Source organism: Rattus norvegicus, unplaced genomic scaffold (assembly GCF_021556685.1).
Source record: "Rattus norvegicus strain SHRSP/BbbUtx unplaced genomic scaffold, alternate assembly SHRSP_T2T unassigned-0000041, whole genome shotgun sequence".
NCBI classification, from domain to species: domain Eukaryota; kingdom Metazoa; phylum Chordata; class Mammalia; order Rodentia; family Muridae; genus Rattus; species Rattus norvegicus.
In genome coordinates this window covers 25,001-35,847 of record NW_028238794.1, presented here as the reverse complement: position 1 = coordinate 35,847, position 10,847 = coordinate 25,001, and the positions used below count along the sequence as shown (strand labels likewise).

At 55.8% G+C, this 10,847-nt stretch overlaps 1 long non-coding RNA gene across 1 annotated transcript in view; it reads left to right on the top strand.

Moving 5' to 3' along the window:
• The first annotated feature begins 4,641 nt into the window (after window positions 1–4,641).
• The window catches only part of LOC147997830 (uncharacterized), an 18,369-nt gene continuing 12,163 nt past the window's right edge, over window positions 4,642–10,847 (top strand). Inside the window, exon 1 of the long non-coding RNA XR_015647559.1 lies at window positions 4,642–4,906. This is a non-coding gene — a long non-coding RNA (uncharacterized LOC147997830). The remainder of the gene's footprint in view (window positions 4,907–10,847) is intronic.

Here is a 10,847-nt window from a genome sequence, read left to right as displayed (position 1 = left end):
GTTTCTGCTGTTGCTGCCAGAATTCATTACATATTCTGTTAGGCTCTTCTGTGTGATAACACACTCAGAAACCGAACACTGTTGAAGTCAGTCTAACTGCTTTCTTTGTTGTCTAGTTACCCGCAATAATCTTGGACCTGAACTGAACACCCAGCAGCACTTCCCGCACCCACCCATGTATAAGCTTTTATAACCTGGACCACCAACACTAGAGCGACAGGGCAGACAGAGACTATTTGGAACCGGACTTCCATTTTGAGTTTTTGTTTGTGTTCTTGTTTTTTTCTCCTGTCCTGTCCTGTCCTGTCCTGTCCTGTCCTGTCCTGTCCTGTCCTATCCTGTCCTCTCTGTCTGTATGTCTGTCTGTCTGTCTGTCTGTCTGTAAATCCACACATATAGTTCTTTCCACATCTTATATCTCAAAACAAATAATGCTTGCTGTGATCCTCATTTCATTCAAGGGTACTACTCTCTAGACCAGAGGAGCCCCCTTACAATTCTCCACAGGTAGTGATGACCGGAGTGTTCAGTGCGACTAAGCAGGAATTATATGGTTGCCGCCATTATGCTTGATCTTACCGAAGGTAGGGTTGCGGGGCATGGTTGCCACGATGGCGACCAGTAGACCGTGATTGAGGAGACGGAACAATAATTAACCTACAATTCTCCCTCTCTGTCAACTGTTTCTCTGTCACTCTCTGTCTCTCTTCCCTCCTTCCCTCCCCCGTCTCTCAGACCTGAATGAGCATTGGAACTAAAGTAAATGTACATGTGAAAAGAAGCCAGGTGTGGTGCTGCATGTCTTTGATTGCATCACTTGAGAGGTGAAGGTGGGTAGAACTCTGTGAGCAGGCTGCAGACCTGATCCAGGTACTGATTTCCAGGGCTTTTGTGCAAAGACCCCTGACTCAACTAAAGAAATGAGGAGGAAAATAAAGAAACAGATACAATTAACTTGGAATAAACCAAACAAACTAAGAAAAAGGAAAGGCAGTAATGGAGTGGCCTGGCTTACAGAGGAGGGGCAGACATTTATCTGCCATTGCCTCCTCTGTTGAACACACAAACACAGGCGCCGAGAGAGCGAGAGAGCGAGAGAGCGAGAGAGCGAGAGAGCGAGAGAGCGAGAGAGCGAGAGAGCGAGAGAGAGAGAGAGAGAGAGAGAGAGAGAGAGAGAGAGATCTGTTAATCTGTTTGTCTCCCTCCCCTAGTTTTTCAGACAGGGTTTCTTTATGAAAAGAAAGAAACTGGTAGCTGTAGGCTGGTAGCTGCTGGCTGTTAAAGGTCTAGGTAAAACAATGTGATGGCCTAAGAGGAAAATAAAGAAACAGATACAATTAACTGTTAAGGCCTAGATGCCGTGTGAATGAGGCCTACATCAGATTGGTTAAGATAACTGTCACCTGGCTAGCCTGCCATTTTAATATTGCAAGGACGCCTTCTCATAGGTTGTTTCTGCTGTCACTGCCAGAGTTCATTACATATTCTGTTAGGTTCTGTATGACACACACTCAGAAACCAAACATTGTAGAATCCAGTGTGTCCTTGAGTGCGTGTCTACAATGCGTGCGTGCGTGCGTGCGTGCGTGCGTGCGTGCGTCTGTGCATGCGTGTGTCCATGGCCATGCTAGAGCCCACCCCAGATTTGTGTTTCAGAGATCTTTACTTATTTATTTTTCCTGCCTTGGCTTGTGTAGGCACTAAGTCACCACACTTCCCGAAAAACAAAATGAAACAAAACAAAACAAAATCCACCAACAAATGGACCAAACCCAAACCCCAAGCCAAACAAACAAATATTCCTGCCTGCCTGTCTGTCTATCAGGGCTACAACAGAGAGAAGTGGAATCTTGAATGAACAAAACTAGAATACCTAAGTCTGCCTGTTTCCCCTCTTCCCACCCTCCCCTGCCCCCCAGCCCATCCCCTAGAGCTGGTCTAGCATGTTCTCTGACCCTGGGGGTGCGGTGAACCGGCCTGCTTTGCTAAACTCTGTAGTGTATAAACTTGGTAACTCTAGAAAGCAGGAGCTGAAAATGTGCAGATAAGGTGGTGGTCGAGCTGTGTGTGTGTTGGTGTGGGAGGGAGACTGCTTCGGTAACTGCTGCTTTTCAATGTCCGGCTGAAACTCTGTGCTTATGATGTATCTTTTGGTTTATTCGATTTTACTTACTGTCTATTGGGTTTGCATTTGATTTTTATTGATTTTATTGATATTTATGTTTAACTATTTTGACCTGGCTAAATGACTGACTGACTGACTGACTGACTGACTGACTAAGTCTACCTGGCATACAGGAGGAATTCAAGGACGAACGATTGTTTAAGTATGACAAAAATAAGTAAGTAAGTAAGTAAGTAAGTAAGTAAGGGGGTTGGGGATTTAGCTCAGTGGTAGAGCGCTTGCCTAGCAAGTGCAAGGCCCTGGGTTCTGTCCCCAGCTCCGAAAAAAAAGAAAGAAAAAAAAGTAAGTAAGTAAGTAAGTAAGTAAGTAAGTAAGTAAATAAATAAATAAATAAATAAATAAATAAATACGATCATTTAGAAGTAATATAGGCAGAAGGAGAACATGTGGCTGTGGATGGTCTGAGGCTTCTGGCTGCTTTTGGGTGCCTCTTCACCTTTCTGCACGTGCAAACTGAGTTTAATTAAGTTCTGTTTCCCTAGAGGCTGGGAAAGGGAGAAACAGAAGTGACCTGGAACATCAGGGCTAATGGCCGGCTGCCTCCATCTTGGTGAGGTCAGGTGTCAGCCAAGCTGGCTGCCAACCATCCACAGTTGAATCCAAAGTGCCCAAATGGGACACTATAACAAATCATGTATACAGATTTGTGTATATAGAAAACATTTTTCCTTTCTCTTCTTTTCTTTTCTTGAGAAATTCAGCTGGTCCTGATGTCTTTCCCTCGGTGTGTCCCTCTGTCATCTCTCTCTCTCTGTCTCTTTGTCTTACTGTCTCTGTCTGTCTCTGTCTGTCTCTGTCTCTGTCTCTCTCTCTGTGTGTGTGTGTGTGTGTGTGTGTGTGTGTGTGTGTGTGTGTGTGTTCCTTAATCTCAGCAGCACTACTCATCCAATCGATTTTTCCTCTCCCCTTGTCTCCTTCACATGGCTATTACCCCACCTTAAACAGCACTAGAAGAGCCTGGCAGGCAGATATCTACCCTCTATGCTGTCAGAATTTTTTTTTTTTTTTTTTAAAGTCAAAACCTGGATTCTCAGGAGCCATGTGGTGTGTCCTCCTAGGTTCTGGTGCCCTCTTCTGGCATGCAGACATATAGTCAGCAGAGAGAGCTGTGTGGGTGGCCGAGGCAGGCAGAGTGGACCTCTGTGAGCTTGAGGCTAGATAAGTCTACGGAGCAAGTTCCATGACTGCCTGGGCTATACCAAAAGAAACGTACCTTGAGGCAAAACAAAACAAAGCAGAAAAGGTTCTGCTTTTATTTTACAGACATGTGTTCTCTCTAGTCCTATTGACTATAGAAGTTTGATCATGAAGTCACATTGATTTTTATTACAGAGTTTATTTGTGTGTGAGAGAGAGAGAGAGAGAGAGAGAGAGAGTTTTTTCTTTAATCTTCAAACATATTTTTTATTGTTTATTTATTTTATGAGCACACTGTCACTGTCTTCAACACACAAGGAGAGGATTCCATTACAGATGGTTGTGAGCCACCATGTGGTTGCTTGGATTTGAACTAAGGATCTCTGGAAGAGCAGTCAGTGCTCTTCACCGCTGAGCCGTCTCTCCAGCCCTGAAACAATATCTTGAATAAACAATAACAAAAACACTAAAACTAAGTCTGCCAGTTTTCCTCTTTCTTTCTCTCTCTCTCTCTCTCTCTCTCTCTCTCTCTCTCTCTCTCTCCCTCCCTCCCTCCCTCCCTTCCTTCTTTCTTCCTTTCTTTCTTTTTCTTCAGATAGGATTTCTTAGTGAATGATATTTATGTTGATATAAATTTTTTACGTACTTTTGACTGGCTAACTAACTAGCTAAGTCTGCCTGTCCTAAAGAAGGAGTTCCCCTGCCACAACTAAATACGTGCATAGAAAAAAAATATATAATTATTAACTTGGGATGAAACTAATGTAACAAGCAAGCAAACAAACGCACAAGCAAACAAAGTAGGGATGGTGGTGCTGGGTGCCTGGTATATGGGAGATGGGAGACCTGTGGTCTAGAGCGTCCAGAGCTCTGGCCTCCATACTCTGGACTGCATTCTCTCTAGCAATCTTCCCAAAGTGGCTGTATTTAACCATGTTTTTATTTTTTAAATTGGCTCTCTCTCTCTCTCTCTCTCTCTCTCTCTCTCTCTCTCTCTCTTTCTCCCTCCCTCCCTCCCTCCCTCCCTCCCTCCCTCCCTCCCCCCACCACACACACAGAGGCACGTGTGAACAAGGGAATGCAAATGCACAAAATAAGTATGTTTTGATCAGAGTGAAAACAAATCACGGGAATTTTAACCATTCCACCATCATTCCACCATTCTTTTAATTTACTCTCTGTGTTTAGTCTTCCAAAGAGGGTGGCAGGTGTGTGGTTTGGTGAGTGCCGGCTGGCGGTGGCAGCGAGGAACAGAGAACAACAACAACCCCCCCTCCCCCCCATCGGGATCGGTGGAGGGTTTTAAAAATGAGTGAGCCATTTAAAAATGGTGTGGAACTGAGGTCGCCGCCACCCTCCCCTCACGACGGAGTTTGGACGCTCCCTTTTCCTAACTGTGCCTGTTCCTTGCTAATTGTTAACCGATTCGAGAGTGCATGTCCTTTCACTTAGAGGTGGCCTGTTTTCACCGCTCCGTCCTACTTTCCTTTTCTGGGTGCCTGAGGGGGTTGGCCCCGAGTCCATCCCGCGTTCACTGTGTTCCGGCGGGACAACCGGGACCGTTTGTGCCATTCGGGAGAAGTGGTGGGTACCTGCCCCGTTGTGCGTGGGTGAGTGTCCCCCTGAGCTAGGGAGGTCACTCCGGAGAGACGGAATGAGTGTGTGTGGCGGCGGCGGCGCGTGACAGTCTGTATTGGTTTGCTTGATCGAGATCGCTGTCGGGCGACACCTAGTGGCGACAAGTTTCCGCAACGCTCCTGTCCCCCGGTTGGTGACAAAGGACGGGGAAGTGCCTGTGGTGAGCCGGCCAGGGTGAGAGGGTGACAGGCAAGCAGGCGGGTGCGCGACGGAGACGCCGTCCTGTCTGGGGACCATCTCTAGCTAGGAGGTTGTACCTGGAGAACTTCAGGGGAGGAGGGTGGCTGTACGACCTATTGGGACACAAGGAGGGGTTGGTGGCAGCTGGATGAGGTCGACCAGAAGGCTTGGGCCCCGTCCCGGATTTTTTTTTTTTTTTCCAATTTTTTTTTTTTTAATTTTTTATTTTATTTTATTTTTTTTTTATTTCTTCCCTCCTCTCCGGTCCCAGCCAGCGGGACCATAGACACTTTTGAGGCCGAGAGGGTGCTGTGTCCCCGGCCTCCGAGCCGAGGTGGCCCGGCTAGGGGGCGCCACGGAGTTTTTTTTTTTTTTTTCTTTTCCAGGAGTCCCTTCGGTCCCAGCCAGCGGGACCATAGACACTTTTGAGGCCGAGAGGGTGCTGTGTCCCCGGCCTCCGAGCCGAGGTGGCCCGGCTAGGTGGCGCCACGGATTTTTTTTTTTTCTTTTCCAGGAGTCCCTTCGGTCCCTGATAGCGGGAGCCTGGACCTCTGAGGCCGAGAGGGTGCTGTGTCCCCGGCCTCCGAGCCGAGGTGGCCCGGCTAGGGGGCGCCACGGAGTTTTTTTTTTCTTTTCCAGGAGTCCCTTCGGTCCCTGATAGCGGGAGCCTGGACCTCTGAGGCCGAGAGGGTGCTGTGTCCCCGGCCTCCGAGCCGAGGTGGCCCGGCTAGGGGGCGCCACGGAGTTTTTTTTTTTTTTTTTCTTTTCCAGGAGTCCCTTCGGTCCCTGATAGCGGGAGCCTGGACCTCTGAGGCCGAGAGGGTGCTGTGTCCCCGGCCTCCGAGCCGAGGTGGCCCGGCTAGGGGGCGCCACGGAGTTTTTTTTTTTTTCTTTTCCAGGAGTCCCTTCGGTCCCTGATAGCGGGAGCCTGGACCTCTGAGGCCGAGAGGGTGCTGTGTCCCCGGCCTCCGAGCCGAGGTGGCCCGGCTAGGGGGCGCCACGGAGTTTTTTTTTTCTTTTCCAGGAGTCCCTTCGGTCCCTGATAGCGGGAGCCTGGACCTCTGAGGCCGAGAGGGTGCTGTGTCCCCGGCCTCCGAGCCGAGGTGGCCCGGCTAGGGGGCGCCACGGAGTTTTTTTTTTTTTTTTTTTTCTTTTCCAGGAGTCCCTTCGGTCCCTGATAGCGGGAGCCTGGACCTCTGAGGCCGAGGGGGTGCTGTGTCCCCGGCCTCCGAGCCGAGGTGGCCCGGCTAGGGGGCGCCACGGAGTTTTTTTTTTTTTTTCTTTTCCAGGAGTCCCTTCGGTCCCAGCCAGCGGGACCATAGACACTTTTGAGGCCGAGAGGGTGCTGTGTCCCCGGCCTCCGAGCCGAGGTGGCCCGGCTAGGTGGCGCCACGGATTTTTTTTTTTCTTTTCCAGGAGTCCCTTCGGTCCCTGATAGCGGGAGCCTGGACCTCTGAGGCCGAGAGGGTGCTGTGTCCCCGGCCTCCGAGCCGAGGTGTCCCGGCTAGGGGGCGCCTCCGAGACTTTATTTTTTCCAGGATCCTCCCCGGTCCCTGCCAGCGGGAGCATGGACTTCTGAGGCCGAGGGGAAGCTGTGTTCCAGGCTATCTACCATGGCCTCCTCGGTCTGTGAGCACTCAGGGTTCTAAGGTCGACCAGTTGTTCCTTTGCGGTCCGGTTCTCTTTCTACATGGGGACCTCTTGGGGACACGTCACCGAACATGACTTCCAGACGTTCCGTGTGGCCTGTCATGTTTATCCCTGTGTCTTTTACACTTTTCATCTTTGCTATCTGTCCTTATTGTACCTGGAGATATATGCTGACACGCTGTCCTTTTGACTCTTTTTGTCATTAAAGGACGTTGGAAGAGGCTTGCACCAAGGCTGTTTGCTTGTCCAGCCCTAGCTCTTTTCTTCTGCGCATGGGCCTCTTCGATGCTCGAAGCTTAGCGTCCCCCCATGAGTACGCGCTTCCTGCTTTCCCGTGCTTGCTTGCCTGTGCTCTGTGTGGCAGCTTTATGACAACCGTCCCGCGTGTCAGGCGTTCCCGATTTCCCCGTGGTGGTTGTCGTCCGTTACCGGTAGGAGTCGTTGGTGCCGAGTGCGACTGGAAGGGTTTTCCCGTTTGGTGCTAGTGACCCCCTGGCGTGCTCCTCTGCGGCCGACCGGTTTTTTTATTTGTTTTTTTTTTTTTGTTTTTTGTTTTTTTTTTTTTTTTTGTTTTTTGGAAGGAGTTCCCGAACCTCCGCTGCTTGGTGGTGTGTCCCTTTCTTTCCTGCTGTGTGCCTCCCGAGTTGCACCTTTTCTCCTTCGAAGGGGATTTTATTTTTTTATTTTTATTTTTTATTTTTTATTTTTTTTTTTTGAAGGAGTTCCCGAACCTCCGCTGCCCGTTGAGTCCCGTTCTTCCACGCCACGTGCCTCCCGAGTGCAACGCTTCCTTTTTTTTCTCGCCCTCGAGAAGGGTAAATTTTTTTTTTTTGTGTGTGTGGCAGTGTTAGCGACTTCTTCCCGTGCTCTCTCTCGCTCTTCTCGCTCGTATTCCCGTCCAGTGCGTTGTTAGAAAGCTCTCACGCCCGTTGTTCCCGATGCATGGCGTGTCTCGCTCCCGTTGGATCGATGTGGTGCTGCCGCGTTCTCTTCGGGCCGGGGCCTAAGCCGCGCCAGGCGAGGGACGGACATTCATGGCGAATGGTCATTCAGCGCGAATGGCGACCGCTCTTCTCGTTCTGCCAGCGGGCCCCTCGTCTCTCCTCCCCATTCCTTTGCAGGGTGGTGTGTGGAAGTCAGGGGTGCGGCTGTCCGGCACGAGCGCTGACCCGCGCACACTTGTTGCTGTGGTTCGCGGTGTCCCTGTGGACGTGTCGGGGGCGCTTGCCCCCACGCCGTTCACTGCTTCGCGGCCCTCTTCCCCCGTGCCGGGGGAAGGTGGTAGACCCGCTGCGGTGCATACCCTTCCCGAATGGTGTGTGCACGCGCCCTGCTTTGTGTGAGCCTTGCGGTGCTCCTGGAGCGTTCCGGGCTTTGACCACCAAGGTGCCCGCTTCTGAGTTGGCGGTGGCGCTTCCCGCTCCCCGGCGTGCCTCCTGTGCTCCATGGTGCTTGTGCCTTTACGCTTTCCCTTGTCCTAGTTGCCGGCTTTCTGCACGGTGACAGAAAGGGGGGGGGTCGAGGAGTTGAGTGTGCGGTTAAAAGGCTCCTTCCGTTGGGTGAGCGCCCACCCCGTGCCTATGTTTTTGGTGCCTTCACCCGCGGGCCCTGCGCGGTTAGGGTGGTGCTGAGCGATCGCGGCTGGCCCTTTTTAAAGACCGGACTCCCTCAAGTCAAGGCTCCTCCTTTGTGTGCGCCTTGAAGAGGCCTGGCTCTCGGCGGGGACCTGTCGCAGGTCCCCCCGGTCCGCGAATGCTCAAGAAGACCCCGGAGAAAGAGACCTTTGCCGATACCGCAGACCCCCCACCAGCTGGCGCGTGGTCCTTCCCGTTCTGTCCCGCGCCTGTTGCTCGTTTCCCGTTGCGTGCACGGAGCCCTTGGCTGCTCGTCGGTGTTGGGTTCGTCCCGCCCTCAGTGAGGAATTTGCCTTCTCTAGCTATCTTCGGAAAGGGCTTTACGATCTCCGAGGGGCTTCTCCCGGATGGTCCCCTCGGCTGCCCGCCCTGACCTCAGCCTTCTGCGCGCAGCGTTTGCTCTCTCGCCTACCGCGACCCGCGCCTCCCCGCTCCGAGTACGAGGAGGGATCACGCGGGACGGGGCTCTGTCGACCTGCCGCTGTGCGGAGCTTGTGGGGGAGATTGGGTTTCTGGTGGCAGGTGGCGGGGAAGGGCCGTGCACACGCCCGCGTGCGCGGTACCCCCCTCACCGCGAGGGGTCGTCGCGGGACGGGTGGGTTTGGAAGGGCGGCGGTGGGCTCCCGGTCCCACCCGCCTCCGTTTCCCCCGTGCCCTCCGTCGCGTGTGCGTCCCTCCCACGCGCGTCCACGTCCCGGCCACTCTCGCGGCGAGGTCGTGTCGCGTGTGGTGCGTGCCGCGTGCTCTCGGGCGTCTGCGGTTGCCGCCTCGTCCCCCCCTTCCACGGCAGCGTTCCCACGGCCGGTGGAGATCGCGGGAGCCGTCCTACCCCCCCTTCCCCCTCCGCGGGGCTCTCGAGGGTCCGTGAACCGCGGGGTTGGCCTCGCTCTCGGGGGCGGACTTCTTATTTGGGGGAACCGGCGGTCGGCCGCGTCCGGCGCGTCGTCGGACGTTGGGACCCGCTGCCACGCGGGGGTCTTCGTCGGTTGGCGTCGGCGTCTGCCTCGGTTCGCTCTCGCGTCGGCTGGCGTCTCCTCGGGCTCCCGGGGGTTGTCCGTTGGTTTCGGGTCGGCTCGGTGCCGCGGGCGTGGCGGGACTGCTCCGGGTTGGGTGCAGTGTGATTCCCGCCGGCTTGGCTCGCGTGCCCGGTCGCCGCCCGAGCGGCCTCCCGGTCCCTTGTGAGGCGTCTCCCGCGGGGGGTGCCGCTGCGGCCCGCCCTGCCGTCGACGGTCCTCGTTCTGCCGGTTCGCTCCCCCTCCCCGCCCGCCGGCGTTCCTTTCTCGCTCCTCGTCTGGCCGACCCGCGGCCGTGCTGCCGGGCCCCTCCTCACGGGGGGGCAGCCGGGCGCGCACGGGTCCCGGGGCGGTCGCGGGGTGCCTGGGGGGAAGGGCCGCCCGGCGGGCGGGAGGAAGTTGCGGTTTGAAGGGCGTCCCGGCCGCCGCGGCCGTGGCGGCGCGTCTCGCCTGGTCTCTTGGAGGCGTGTGCGGGGGGAAAGACGCCCCGCGAGGCGTAGAGGAGAAAGAGGCTTTAGTGGCTGTCGCCCACGCCGGTCCGTGGGGCCTGTTGGCTGAGGGTGCGTCTGCGCGGGGGCCCGTCCGGCCCCGCCGTCCTCTGGGAAGGCGTGCGTCGGGGGAAAGCTGCCGGGGTGCCAAGGTGGGCGCCTGGGCGTTGAGTCGAACCCGTGTGCGCGTCCCGGTGTGGCGGTGGGGGCTCCGGTCGGTGTCTCTCCCTCTCGCTGCCCCGAGGCCCGGCCTCCCTTCCGACGCGGGCTCGGCCCCCCTCTCTCCCCCCTCGCGGGGTCAAAGTCGCTCGTCGACCTCCTCCCCTCCTCCACCTGTCCGCGCGAGGGCGTCGCCGCCGCGTGTCAGGCGTTGGGCCCGTCCTCATCCTCCGCTTCTCGCCCGGGGTCGGCCGCCGTCCGGTCTCCCGCCGCTCCCCGTTGGCGTGGTCTCCCTCCCGCCGGTTCACGGTCCTCCGACCCCGCCCGAGGGGGTCGGGGGTGGTTTCCCCGTCTCCCCGGCGTTGCGCCTCGCTTGCCCGTGTGCTTTGGGGGTGGGCCTGCTGCGGCCCCCGCCCGCCCGTGAGCCCCGGCCGCATCCGCCGGCGCGGCCGCGCCCGGTATGGTCCGCGGCGTGGGCCTCGTGTTGGGAGCGTGTCGTCCTCGCGGCGTCTCGGTACGGGTGTGTCGCTGGGTTCCGACGGGTGGCCTTCCCGGTTCTGCCCCCGCCGTCCCCCGCCCGTCCGTCCCGCGCCCCTCTTCCCGCTCTGAGGGGGGTTCGGTCGTTCCCGCGGGTCGACCGTCGCCGGTCGCTTCTCTCTCCGCCTCCCTCAGCGCTCGTCCTCCCGCTCGCCCCGCGCCCGGTACGGCCGGCGCGTCCCGGCTCTTCCCGATGCCGCGGCGGGGGAGTAGGGGAGGTGGGGGC